The sequence below is a fragment of the Eriocheir sinensis genome, chromosome 63 (assembly GCF_024679095.1).
Source record: "Eriocheir sinensis breed Jianghai 21 chromosome 63, ASM2467909v1, whole genome shotgun sequence".
Taxonomy (NCBI): Eukaryota; Metazoa; Arthropoda; class Malacostraca; order Decapoda; family Varunidae; genus Eriocheir; species Eriocheir sinensis.
The window spans coordinates 9,422,997-9,437,058 of NC_066571.1; the positions used below are offsets into that span (position 1 = coordinate 9,422,997).

At 41.1% G+C, this 14,062-nt stretch overlaps 1 protein-coding gene across 2 annotated transcripts in view; it reads left to right on the forward strand.

The window, feature by feature from the left end:
- Positions 1 to 3,716: 3,716 nt before the first annotated feature.
- LOC126987005 (uncharacterized) overlaps positions 3,717 to 14,062 on the forward strand; it is a 148,334-nt gene continuing 137,988 nt past the window's right edge. For both annotated transcript variants that reach the window (XM_050843636.1, XM_050843637.1), the window contains exon 1: positions 3,717 to 3,979. The gene's annotated coding sequence lies outside the window, so the exon portion shown is untranslated. The remainder of the gene's footprint in view (positions 3,980 to 14,062) is intronic.

Here is a 14,062-nt window from a genome sequence, read left to right on the forward strand (position 1 = left end):
GACATTTGAGATCTGACCAAGGGGATGCTTCTTCTGGACCAAGGAGGTTAGTTATTATTGCTATTATTATTATTATTATTATTATTATTACGAGGCGGTACAGATCACCACCCCATCACTCTCTCCTTCACTATATCGCGACTCAGAGATCAGACTAAGCGGTGTTATCAGTGAGGGCGGGGCGGTTATTCCTGAGATCATTCCTCCCTCCACCCACCTACATTAATACCTACACTCATCTCCTCTACACTCTTATGCTTTACTATAAACATCCACCTTCTCTTTTAATACACTCATACTTTCCTTCCGCCTCCTCCTCCTCCTCCTCCTTTCACACTTTCACGATGTTGGTGTGTGTTTATATTCTCTGTGGATTAAACTTTCACTCTCTGATAAAAAAAGACGTATTGTTATTTCTATCATTTTTCTTATCATCATCATCATCATCATTTGCAACAGTAGGCTACACGTTTTCATCTCTCTCTCTCTCTCTCTCTCTCATTGCTTATTTTCTTGAATCTCTTGCATTTGTGTTATGAAAAACCCAGAACGGACTCTCATTACTTATTTTATGACTGATATCTATAGCAAAAACAAACAAACAAACATCAATAAATAACAGCTTTAACGCCAACTTTATTATTCTTTCGTTACTTGTGTATGTACGAGAGTTTGAGGCTTAAAAATGATAAATACAATGTAGTGAATACGATAATATAGCAACGCTGCCCGGAGTGGAAGAGAGCAAGGGGACGCCCACGTAACTCATGGATGGGAGGGACTTAGGACGAATGGAACAGCTGCGTGTGAGCTTGCTAGGGAGTGAACGAGGCAGATGAGTGAAGCGACGAGCCCCCGGGCGTAGTTATGCTCCCCGTTAGTTATAATTAAATTAGTTCCTTGTAACTGTTATCAAATATCTCCGTGTTTTGATTTGGTCACATCAACCACACCTGCACAGCTGACCGGTATTCCCATAGGATAGACTGTGTTAATTAATCTAGAAAGTCCCAGCTAAATTTTTATCGACTGGCCATTTGCATATCCAGGTTTTATGTATATGTTTTGATTTGGTAACATCAACCACACCTGCACAGCTGACCGGTATTCCCATAGGATATACTGCGTTAATTAGTCTTGAAAGTCCCAGCTAAATCTTTATCGACTGGCCATTTGCATATCCAGGGCTGGCCACACCCGGTCTTCCCAGTCCAACTCATTCTAAAGCACACTACAAGGTTCTTCCCTGCCCCAGATACAGCCAGCAGGGCCCTTAAGAAGTTTTCGGCATGTAGGCCTACCGGAAAATCTTGCACTTCCTTCTTTGCATGGCACTCGCTTGCATGCCATACTGTCTCGTCAATCACCCCTCCCCCCTCCCACTCTGTATTTCCCATAATCTCTCTTGCGGTCCCCATGTAAAGGAAGAGACGCCCATCATCCTCTTAGTGAAGTTCGTCAGACTGTAGCGGGCAGGAAGGCGATAATTGGACTGTATGGAGGCAGTGATGGAGGCGGAGGTGTGATGAGTAGAAAGGGAGGGAAAGGAGGTGGAGAATGGATTACGAGAGAGAGAGAGAGAGAGAGAGAGAGAGAGAGAGAGAGAGAGAGAGAGAGGGTGGGGGAGGAAGGAAGGATTATAAATTTTGCTTTCCAATATTTCGTAAGATGTTTCGTACTCAATCTACTTACTGAATGATACACACTTAATGACTTACTATTATTTTTATTTAACGGAAAACAACATCGTAAGTGACCTCTCTACTTGCCAACCAGGAAAGGCTTAATTAAACTGAGAGGGAAAAGAAAGAAAAGTAGTAGTAGTAGTAGTAGTAGTAGTAATGGTGGTGGTGGTGGTAGTAGTAGTAGTAGTAGTAGTAGTAGTAGTAGTAGTAGTAGTAGTAGTGGTGGTGGTGGTGGTAGTTGTTGTAGTAGCAATAGTAGTAGTAGTAGTAGTAGTGGTAATAGTTGTAGTAGTAGTAGTAGTAGTAGTAGTAGTAGTAGTAGTAGTAGTAGTGGGAAAACCAGGACCAAGTGTAGGATCCGATCGCAATACATAACATCACCAAAGGCTTTCCCAGAATCGCCACTCCACAAGGAAAACTTACGTCAACACTTGTCAAATCACATAACAATAACAACAATAACGGATAGACTATATTAGACTACAATATTTTCCTACTGAGTCTATTCTCAGACATGGCGTAATGGAGAGGTGGATTTAGTGTATACGTGTCATGATACAGGTGATGCAATTAATTAAGACAAACAACATATTTACCTGTCCATGTGTTCTGTGGGTATCTGACAGAACATGCTTACCTGTCCATGTGTTCTGTGGGTCTCTGTGGTGTGTGATACTCTGTGGTGTGTGGGGGGGGGGGGTGGTGGGTGTGGGTGTGATAGGACAAACAAACAGATAACAACATACTTACCTACCCATGGTGTGTGTGGGTGGTGTGGGGTGGTGGGTGTGACTGTGCCTGTGGGGGGGGTGGTCAGGGGGAGGTCATAGGGATCTACCCATGTGTTCCGTGGGTGTCTGTGAGTGGGTGATACTTCTGTGGGTGTCTGTGGGGGCTGTCAGGTGGAGGGTGGGTGACACAGGTGAACAGGCGACGGAATTAAGACACACAACATATATACTTACCTGTCCATGTCGTCTGTGGGTGTCTGTGGACGGGAAGTAGGTGGGCAGGGGGGCAGGGAAGGGCAGGGCGCTGGGTGTCAATGCTCTGAGCTCGCCTCCCTCCTCACACCTCTTTTTACCTGACAACAAGGCCCATACCACCCCCCGTGAGGCCCCAGGGTGCAGGGACCTCCGCCTAAAGTCCCCCCCGACGTTAATCAGTCCGTCTGTCATTGGGTCCGCCCGGGGGAGAAATTATGAATGAATTTTTAACGCCAGAAAACCCCGGGTGTTGTGGCCTCAGGAATTTTGGGTGCGTCTTGGCGAGTTGCCGGCGTGGGATTAGCTTTATCTCCTCTATTATGACGCGTACTTATCGGTAAAGGGGTTGGGATTAACTTGATGTATCGAGGAGTTAAGGATTTGGCCAGGAGTAGTAATGGAGATAGCCAGGGAGGTCAGGGAGGGGGAGTGGCAAAAGGGGTGAGGTCTCCGAGGCAACACTCCCCTTGGTCATGTCTGCAGCAAGAGTTGCCTGAAGACATTGGCGTGTTGTTTTACCCCGCGACTCCCTGGCTCCTCAACTGTGCTTCTCCTGACGATAAAATGTGCCCATGGATGCCTAAATAATGCCATGTGTGTCATTCTTCCTTCTTAAAGCCTATAGCGCCATGGGTTACTGCTGCCCGCTTGTGTGTGTGTGTGGGGATGGAGTTGACGGGTGAATAGGAAGTGAGGGAGATAAGGGAGAATAAGGGATGAAAGGGTGTAGTTAGGGTGACATTCGATGACTTATTGGCTAGATCAGAGAGGGAGAGAAGAGAGAGAGAGAGAGAGAGAGGGAGGGACTGGCATACTGCAAGGGCATATACAGAACCTCTCGTGTTTGCAGGCATGAATTAATATGACCTGCCATCTCACATGTCAGATGGAGACGATTAATAGCAAGAGAGGACATGATGGCTTATTCAATCTAGCATACATTTCACTACAGTAGAGGGAAGAGGAGGAGGAGGAGGAGGAGGAGGAAGAAGAGGAGGAGCATGGTGGACTGGTGGCAATCTTCATCCAGTCGAGTCAGTGATGTTCAAGGCTTTGTGAGAGGTGTATGTTGCTCTCCCTCTCTCCCTCCTCTCCCTCATACTGGATTCTGGCAGCTCGTGGGATGTTAGCTGGGAGATGAGTGCATGAGGAGGGCAAAAAGGAGCTAAGCCATTGTGTGTGGGTGGAGTGGAGTGCTCTGTGGAAAGGAAAGAAGGGATAATATATGGAGTTTTGAGTTTGTCCAATGTAGATTTTGTGTGTGGCTTCATTTCAACGTTACTCCGGTGTTCTGCTGTTTTATTTGAGGTATGTACGTGTGTGTGTGTGTGTGTGTGTGTGTGTGTGTCAAGTATGCTATCCTGTGTATATATCTAAACTACCCTCACAGCTACATGATTTTCCTTCAGTTTAATTGTTTTGTTTAATTGTTTCTTCCTATCTTTAGTATGTATAGTCCCCCTTATCTTTTGTTTCTCTTCTAATGCTTTCCCAGTTTCTGTCTATTTGTATTGTTCATAACTTCTTCACTAACATCAAATGACACTTTATACCTACACATGCATACGGTTATCTGTTCTCTCTATTGCATTATTTAGTTGTTTTATCTTATCTTTTATCATTTATACCATGTCAGTCTCGTTTTTCTCCCTTATTCCCCTTTTCAACCCATTTCTAGTACTCATGACTTCTTCAATAACACCAAACAACATTTAAATTCACATGCACAAGACTTTTTTCCTCGTTATTGCATTATTTAGTAGTTTCCTCTTATCTTTTATCATTTTACAACGCCAGTCTTGTTTTTCTTCCTCTCCTTCTCCCTTCTCAGTCCAATTGCATCCATAACTTCTTTTTTAAACGCTCTATACACACATACACACAGGCATTTCTTATATTTTCATTACATTATTTAATAGTTTCCTCTTATTTATTATATTTCAACACTAATCTCTCGTACGTGTCAACCAATGGCTTCTTTCTCAGTCTGACTCCATTTCTCCTATTCATAACTTCTTTAAGATTAATAACAACAACCTCAACTGACTCTTCCTTTTTTTCTGGCGTCATCGCGGAACCCTTTGGCACACCTTATAGTATTTGAGTGAGGATAATAAAGTCTACTAGCCATGCTATCAGCCACGCGGTTCATATTCATTGGGAGAAGGTGTAGAGAACGTCTTTGCAATTAGAATTAGGAAGAGGAAGACTAGGGAGGAGGAGGAGGAGGAGGAGATGACGATTGAGAGACGAGGATGAGGATGAACTTGACGGAAAAGGAGGAGGAGGAGAAGGAGGAGAATTGATGGAGGAAAAGGAGGAGGAGCAGGGGAGATGATGATTGAGGGATGATGAGGAGGAGGAGGCCTGAAGGAATAGGAGAAGCAGGAGAACTGATGAAAGAGGAGAAGGATTGAAGGAGGAAAGGGAGGAGAAAGAGGAAGATTGAATGGGTAACTGGAGGAAGACTGAGGGAGAAGGAGGAGGAGGAGGAGGAAGAGGAGGAGGACTGAAAGAGGAGAAGGTGGAACACTGAAGGAGGTGGAAGAGAAGTGAAGTATAGGAGGAGAAGGAGAGATAGGAGAACGAATGAAGGAGGAGGAGGAGGAGGAGGAGGAGTTTGATTTCTTATTATTTGCCTAGTTATTTTTATCTCCCTGCTTCTTGACATTTGTGCAATATACTCTTAGCCTCCTTTCGCCTCTGAATATACGAGGTGGTGTAGGGGGAACTTGAGAGTTTTTGCTTGTACTACTAATAACTTTAATATTTTCTTCTCATAAACACTTGTATTATATCTTAGCTGACCAGTTTGTATATTCATTGTTAGATTAGTTTTTCTTTTATTACCTTTACATAGTTTAGATTAAATGGTGAGGTTGTGGGGTAATTTGTGCTTGAATGCTATCTTTGTTAAACTTGGCTGAATTCAGATTATACCTTTCTAATGATTTAACATATGCATTGTTGGTTCTAGTTTTCTCTTGTTCCTGAAGCCGTTTATTACTTTGCGTTTAGTGTTGATGATATAAGGAATAATTCATGTTTGAGATAGTCCCCTTAATCATTCTCGTTTTCATTCAGATTCTACCTTTGATAAATAGATTTCTTATGCATAGGATGGTCAAGATCAGATTATATATTATCGAAACGTGCAATGCTGATATCTACATTCATAGGTATTCTCGTACATGCATCCACATATTCTACCTCTCATATTAATAGGTTTTCTTAGGCAATGGTGGTATGTGGGTTTGTGTCCTCGAAACCGTTTGATATTAATATCTACTTTGGTGTCAATGGCTTTAGGAAAACTTAAAACTCAGACGCATTTTTAATTCTCGTTTGCATCCTAAATAGTACCTTTCATAGTATGTTTTTATATGCATTGGCGGTACCGGTATTAAGTTTTATGTTCTCGAAACCGTTTAATGCTGATATCTAAGTTTACTGTCAGTGGTTAAGGATGTAGGGAAACTTTAACTAGAGGCCTAGACGCTATTCCTAAGTAGGCTATTCTCGTATCCATTCAGTTTCTGTGTTTTATAATTCGTTTTTTATATGCATTGGCGGTATCAGGTTTTATGTTATCGAAACCGTTTAATGCTGATATCTAAGTTTGCTGTCAGTGGTTCAGGATGTAGGGAAACTTTTACAAGAGGCCTAGACGCTATTCTTAAGTAGGCTATTCTCGTATCCATTCAGTTTCTGTGTTTTATAATTTGTTTTTTATATGCATCAGGTTTTATGTTATCGAAACCGTTTAATGCCGATATCTAAGTTTACTGTCAGTGGTTAAGGATGAAGGGAAACTTTAACAAGAGGCCTAGACGCTATTCCCAAGTAGGCTATTCTCGTATCCATTCAGTTTCTGTGTTTTATAATTCATTTTTTATATGCATTGGCGGTATCAGGTTTTATGTTATCGAAACCGTTTAATGCTGATATCTAAGTTTACTGTCAGTGGTTAAGGATATAGGAAAACTTTAACAAGAGGCCTAGACGCTATTCCTAAGTAGGCTATTCTCGTATCCATCCAGTTTCTATGTTTTATAATTTGTTTTTTATATGCATCAGGTTTTATGTTATCGAAACCGTTTAATGCTGATATCTAAGTTTACTGTCAGTGGTTAAGGATGAAGGGAAATTTGAACAAGAGGCCTAGAGACGCTATTCCTAAGTAGGCTATTCTCGTATCCATTCAGTTTCTGTGTTTTATAATTCATTTTTTATATGCATTGGCGGTATCAGGTTTTATGTTCTCGAAACCGTTTAATGCTGATATCTAAGTTTGATGTCAGTGGTTCAGGATGAAAGGAAACTTTAACAAGAGGCCTAGACGCTATTCCTAAGTAGGCTATTCTCGTATCCATCCAGTTTCTGTGTTTTATAATTCATTTTTTATATGCATTGGAGGTATCAGGTTTTATGTTCTCGAAATCGTGTATGCCGCTGTTTATGGTTAAAGCTGTAGGGAAACCTTAACTAGAGGCTTATACGCTATTCCTAAGTAGGCAATTCTCGTATATATCCAGTTTCTACATTTTATTATTCGGTTTCATATGCATTAGCGATATCAACCTCAATGTTCTTCGAAACCGTTTAATGCTGATCTCTACATCGCGTGTCAGTGGTGTTCTAAAGGGTGAATGATATATGCAGTCACCCCCATGCAAAGACCGGCATTTACATCCTCATACATTATGCATGAAGAAAGGTATTCGAGGGGATGAAACTAAGCTATCAGAAGTTCAAGAAAGAAAAAATAAAGAGCGGAGGTGAAACTTTAGATGCAAGGAAAAATAATGTGTGATATTTGAGGAGATATCTGTGAATGAACGAAACCATCTTATTTAAAGTTATAAGAAAATGAATGGATGTTGAATGATCAGAACATTCTTATTAGAAGTGAAAAAGAAAAAAATGGTGAAACGTCATATGCAGGAAAAATATTAGTGAGTGATATTCCAGAAGATATCCATGAATGAAGTAGACAGTTTTATTAGAAGCCAAAAGAAAAAGAAAATAAAGAAATCTGGTGAATCGTCAGTTGGATACAAGACAAAATAATAAGTGAATGTTATTTGATAAGATAAATGTGATGTACAAAACAATCTTATTATAGTTAAGAAAAAAATAAAACCTGGTGAAACGTCATTGATATGCAAGAAAGAATTATTTTCCGAGTTATATATAGAAATTCATTAAAAGGGGGAAGAGGGGGGAGGGGGGGGGGTAGTTCAGTGTACTTTGGGTAATGTAAAGCAATTAAAGATTACTTATAAAATTTTAATGATACCAAAACCGATCTAGTTGTAATTAGAGGGAGGGGGTTCCATTACCAGAATCTCTCCCCCTTCAATTCCACAAAGACCTATTAGAAAAAAATACAGGAGATGGGAAACATGAATAAAAGGCTATTGATCTAGAGTTAATAGGCTATCCGTCAGACTTCTTATTATAGTTTCTTCATGCGTGGTTTACTGAGCGACAAAAAAAAGTATTAATGAAAATGGCAAAAAGTTATGTAGGTTAAGAAGTCTATAGTGTTTTTTATAGCACATCAAGTTCATTGTTGTTTTATTTCTTTCGTAATTCAAGTAGTACAGTTTCTTCTTTTATTACTACCCGGTACTATTGACTGACTGACAGACGGATGGGAAAGACACGTCAAATTAACGAGTTTTACTACAGTGGCCATAAAAAAAGAAATATAAAAAAGAAAAAGAAAAGAAAAACAATGAAATGACGTAAACAATTCGCGATCGTCATAAATTTATAAAGAAACACGAAATGGGAGTTGAGATTGAGATTGTAGCCTCATATAGTAATTAATTTTGACATATATTTACTTCCCATTTGCTATAGGCCTATATATTCATTTTAATCACTTTATTGGCAACACTTCAGAGCGTCGACCAGATAGGGGGCAACACTGTATAGAACTGACCTCCACTCGCACGATTAATTTATTAGTTTATTGTAGTTTAAATTAGTTTATTTCAAGGTAACGGTAGCCTAGCCTTTAGTACAGAAGCCTTTTGATATTTTTTTTTTCCTTTTATCTCTTGAACCCTTGAACTCTTATCTACTTGTCTGTCTGTCTTCTTTTTGACATTTTTATATATCCCTCCCTCTCTCTATAGTACCGTTTATTATTTTTCTTTCCTTACTTCTCTTTTTTCTCTGTTTATCCGTCTAACTTTTTTTTGTCCTTTTTATTTTTTTTTCATATATTTTTTTTAGTCATACAATTAAGCAGTCAGTCTGTCAGTCATTCACTCACTCATCTGCTTAGTCTCTGCTTATCTCGTTCTATCTAAGTCTAATTATACGTCTTTCTTTTATATTTTCCTACTTGGACCTTTTTATTTTCATATTTTCCTTTTTCTTCCCTCTTTCTTTCTTCCCTTTCTCTCTTTCTTTCTTTCTTTCGTTCTTTCCTTATGCCTGTCTGTCTTTGAATCTTTCCTCTCCTATCTTTCGCTTTCTTTTTTTCTTTCTTCCATTTTCTTGCTTTTTTCTTTCTTTTTGTCTACTCATCATTCTGTCTTAACTTGTCTTGCTTGAGTGACTAACCACCACCACCACCACCACCACCATGTACCAGTAATAATAAGACATAAATACGGTCATAACTAACAAGTATGATCCGTAATAAGCACAGAGGGACCGGCGGCGTCATCTGGTGGGAATGAGATGTGTAATGAGCGTTATGTCTCGTAATATTGACGTTCACGAGTAATGGGAACGTTGTATTACATGTTTGGTACTGTAAGACGCTCTCGCCACCCACATCAACTATTTTCAAAGCCCCAAAAAGAGATTAATCGGTTCTTATGAGTACTTTTTTCACCTTCATGGTATAGAAGACTTGCCAAACTACCACCAGGGTCACAAAAGTACTCATGGACATGCCTACAACTCCTACGAAAGCCTTGTCAATTGAGCGTGTTCAAAAGGAGATTAATCGTGTTCCCAGAAGTACTTTTTTCAATTTCTTGGTATAGAAGCTTTGACATACTACCACCAGGGTCACAAAAGTACTCATGGATATGCCTACAAATCCTACGAAAGCCTTGTCAAGTGAGCGTGTTCAAAAGGAGGTTAATCGTATTCCCAGAAGTACTTTTTTCACTTTCATGTTATAGAAGCTTTGACATACTACCACCAGGGTCACAAAAGTACTCACGGATATGCCTACAACTCCTACGAAAGCCTTGTCGAAATGTGTGGGGTGTTCTCAGACCCTTCCGCCACTAGTATATAAGAATACGGCTCATTATAATTGTGTTGGAGTATATATCTAGGCCGTTCATCATATTGCCTTGTGGTTTACTGAGCGAAGGGGAATAAACGAATAAAGTGGAGTTGATTATTAGAAGAAGAAGAAAAAGAAGAATTGCGTGTTAGGTGTGAATGTGTCATAAGCAAGTTCGGTTCTTCTTGTTCATCTCGGTCCATAGGTACGTTTTGTTTATTTAATACGGGAAATAAATGAAGAAAACCCGAGCATGGACATTATGTAAATAGTGAAAAAAAAAATCGTTAATGACTGAATATTTTTGGAACCATAATTTCCTTTTCGTTTTCCTGTCATCATCATCATCATCATCATCATCATCATCATCATCATCATCATCTTCTGCGTTGAGGCTAATTTTCTGAGAACTGATATTTATTTGTTTTTATTTTTACGTCAATTAACACGATGGCGGAGAGAGAGAGAGAGAGAGAGAGAGAGAGAGAGAGAGAGAGAGAGAGAGACCTTGTAGTTTGCCTTTACTTACACTGGGACACACACACACACACACACACACACACACACACACACACACCACCCCGTTACTTCTCCACGCCTGATGATTTAGCCCAGGTGGTAGTGGTGGTGGTGGTGGTGGTGATAGTGGTGGAGTATGTAATGGAGGTGAATGGCGGTGCGGGTGGTTAGAAGTGGTGATGGGTTCTGGCGGTGATGATGGTGATGATGGTGACAGTGGTGGTGATTGGAGTTGACGAGTAGAGGTGGTGGTGGTGGAAATGATGATGATGGAGGTGGTGGTGACTGGGATAGTAAGGATGATGATAGTGATGGTGATGATGATGGTGATGATGATGCACTATATCGCTTGATTTCTATTTATATTTAGTATTCGCTTTCTTCATCTCTTTTTTTCGCTTCGTTTCAGTGGTTTGTTTTAATATAGCTTTCTCTCTCTCTCTCTCTCTCTCTCTCTCTCTCTCTCTCTCTCTCTCTCTCTCTCTCTCTCTCTCTCTCTCATTTATTGCTTTTTTTTTGGTAGTTCCGTAATCTGTACTAAATATTTTCTCAGGTGTTCTCCTCCTCCTCCTCCTCTTCCTCCTCCTCCTCCTCTTCCTCCTCCTCTTCCTCCTCCTCCTCCTCCTCCTCCTCCTCCTCCTCCTCCTCCTCCTCCTCCTCTTCCACTATCACATCTGTTTCATTTTATCCACATGTTACTTCCTCTTCCTTTTCCTCCTCCTCCTTCCTCCTCCTCCTCCTCCTCCTCCTCCTCCTGGCGGTAATTGGCTCAGAAAACGGTGTCTTACGCGCCGAGTTAATCTTCATCATGTAATTAGTTTATTTTTTATTTTTTTTATCCTTAGTAAATAAAACAGTAAAAAAACACAAATAGATAAATAACATGTCGATAGATAGATAGATAGATAGATAAAAGGTGGAGGGGAGGAAGTGTAGGAGGTGGAGAGAAGAGTGGATGGGTGAGGAGGAGGGGAGGAAGTGGAGGAATGGATAGAGAGTAAGAGTGGAGGAAAGAAGGTGTCAAGCGTGGAGGGAGTCGAAGGAAAAGTGGAGGTGATGGAGAGAAGCATGTGGAAGGATGGAGGAAACAAGGTGGAGGGGTGGAAGGAAGAAAGTGGAGGAATGGAAGGGAAGAGGAAAAGTGGGAAAAAAGTTAAAGAAGTGGAAGAAAGCAGTTAGGGAAGTGGAGTAGATATGGAGGAAAGAAAGTGGAGAGAAGAAAGTGGAGGGGAGAGGAAAATTAGCTGAGGAAAAGTGGAGGGAGACAGTTAGGGAAGTACATGGAGTGGAAAAGGAAGTGGAAGTGTTGAAAGACGCAGGTGGAGGGGAGTATGAGTATAGGTGGGAGGTGGAGAGGTGGAGGAAGGCAGGTGGAAGTAATCATGGGTGGAGGTTGGCAGGTGGAGGTGTGGTCAGGTGGAGGTGTGGTCAGGTGGGCTTCAACAGGTGTGGTAGGAAGCGTGAAGTGTTCCCAGGCCTCCTCCTCCTCCTCCTCCACCTCCTCCACCTCCTCCTCCTCCTCCTCCCTTCCCCAGATTATTGCATTTATACCTCCTCCCTCCCCCTCTCCTCTCTCTCTCTCTCTCTCTCTCTCTCTCTCTCTCTCTCTCTCTCTCTCTCTCTCTCCTTTACGTCTTTTGTTTATTTTTATTGTTTTTTCTTTTTCTTTTCTTTTTTTATATATTTTTCCGTCTTTCTCTTCCTTTTTTTTGTCTGTTTTTTTCTTCTTTTTCCTACTTTTCTGCTTCGCTTGCTTTCTTTCCTTGTTTTTTTTCTTGTTTTATTTACGTTTTCATTCCTCGTTTTCTTCGTATTTTAATTTTCTTTTCCTTTTCCTGCTTTTTTTCAACTTTTTTTTTCCTTTTTCCACTTTCCGCCTCGCTTAATATATCCTTCGTTTTCAGTTTCTTTCTTCTCGTTTTCTTTTCCCATTTTCTTCTTATCTTCATTTATCTCCCCTCCTTCCTTTCTTCTTTTTTGCTTATCGATTTTCCCCTTTGTTTCCCCCTTCATTCCTTATCCACCCTTTCCTTTCCTTTCCTTTCCTATACATTTTCCTTTCTTTTTCTTCCTTCCTCTCTGGTTGTTCGATTTTCCCTCGTTTTCCTCTTCACTCCTTTCCCCATCCCCCCTTTCTTCTTTCTTTTCCTTTATTTCCCTCATCCCTTTTACTTTCTCTTTTCCTCTTGTTCCTTTTCCTTTCTTCCTTTCTTTCTTCCTTCTTTCTGCTATTTCGATTTTCCTTGTTTTCCCTTCATTCCTTGTCCCCCCCTCTTTCTTTTCTTCCCTTTCCTTTCCTTTCCCCAATATTCTTCATTCTTCCCTTTTACTTTCTCTTTTCCTCTTGTACCTTTTCCTTTCTTCCTTTCTTTCTTCCTTATTTCTGCTATTTTATTCTCCTCTTTCCTTTCCTTCCCTTTCCTTCCCCTCAAGTTTCTTCATTCTTCCCTTTTCCTTTTTCCTTTCCAATTATACCTTTTAGTTCTCTCCTTTCTTCTCTTTTTCATCTTCATTTGTTTCCCCTTCATTCCCTCTCCTGCCCCTCCTTCCTTCCCTCCTTCTCACCTGCCTAAATTACCAAGCCTTTTACCATGATCTACCTGTGTTTAATTACTGATCTCCTGTTTACCTGCTCTGTTCATTCACCTGTTTTGTGTGTGTGTGTGTGTGTGTGTGTGTGTGTGTGTGTGTGTGTGTGTGTGCAAAACGTATCTGGACCGAGAGTGTGAGCGAGAGTGAAAAAATAAACACTATTCATTCTCTCTCTCTCTCTCTCTCTCTCTCTCTCTCTCTCTCTCTCTCTCTCTCTCTCTCTCTCTCTCTCTCTCTCTCTCTCTCTCTCTCTCTCGAAGGGGTTGTATAGTAATTTCATAACAATAGATGCAAAAGGGAAAGAGGAGGAGGAGGAGGAGGAGGAGGAGGAGGAGGAAGTGGAAGAGGAGGAGGAGGAGGAGGCGGGTGGAGCGAGTAAAGGGGTCATTACTAACCTTCCTCTTCCTCCTCCTCCTCCTCCTCCTCCTCCTCCTCCTCTTCCTCCTCCTACGATGCACCTTTCCTTTTGTTTGTTTGTTTGTTTGTTTGTTTGTTTGTCACGTGATTGGTTACCTGGTCGACTTAATTAATTCACCTGTTGTTGTTGTTTTTGTTTACCTCCGTTTTTCTCTTTTTTTTTTCCTTTCCTTTTTTCTCCGTTTTCTTTTTCTAACTCCACTTTATCTCCAGTTTTCCTCCACTTTCCCTCCACTTCACCTCCATTTTTCCTCCACTTCATCTCCAGTTTACCTCCACTCTATCTTCACCTCCCTCCACTTCCCTCCACTTTGCCTCCACTTTACCGCCACTTTGCCTCCACTTTATCTCCAGTTTACCTCCACTTACCTCCACTTTCTCTCCACTTCATCTCCAGTTTTCCTCCACCTTACCTCCACTTTATCTCCACTTCCCTCCACTTTGCCTTCCACTTCCCTCCACTTTGCCTCCACTTTACCTCCACCTTCCCTCCACTTTACCTCCACCTTCCCTCCACTTTACCTCCACCCTCCCTCCACTTTACCTCCACCCTACCTCCACTTTACCTCCACTTTGCCTCCACTTACCTCCACCTCTACAAG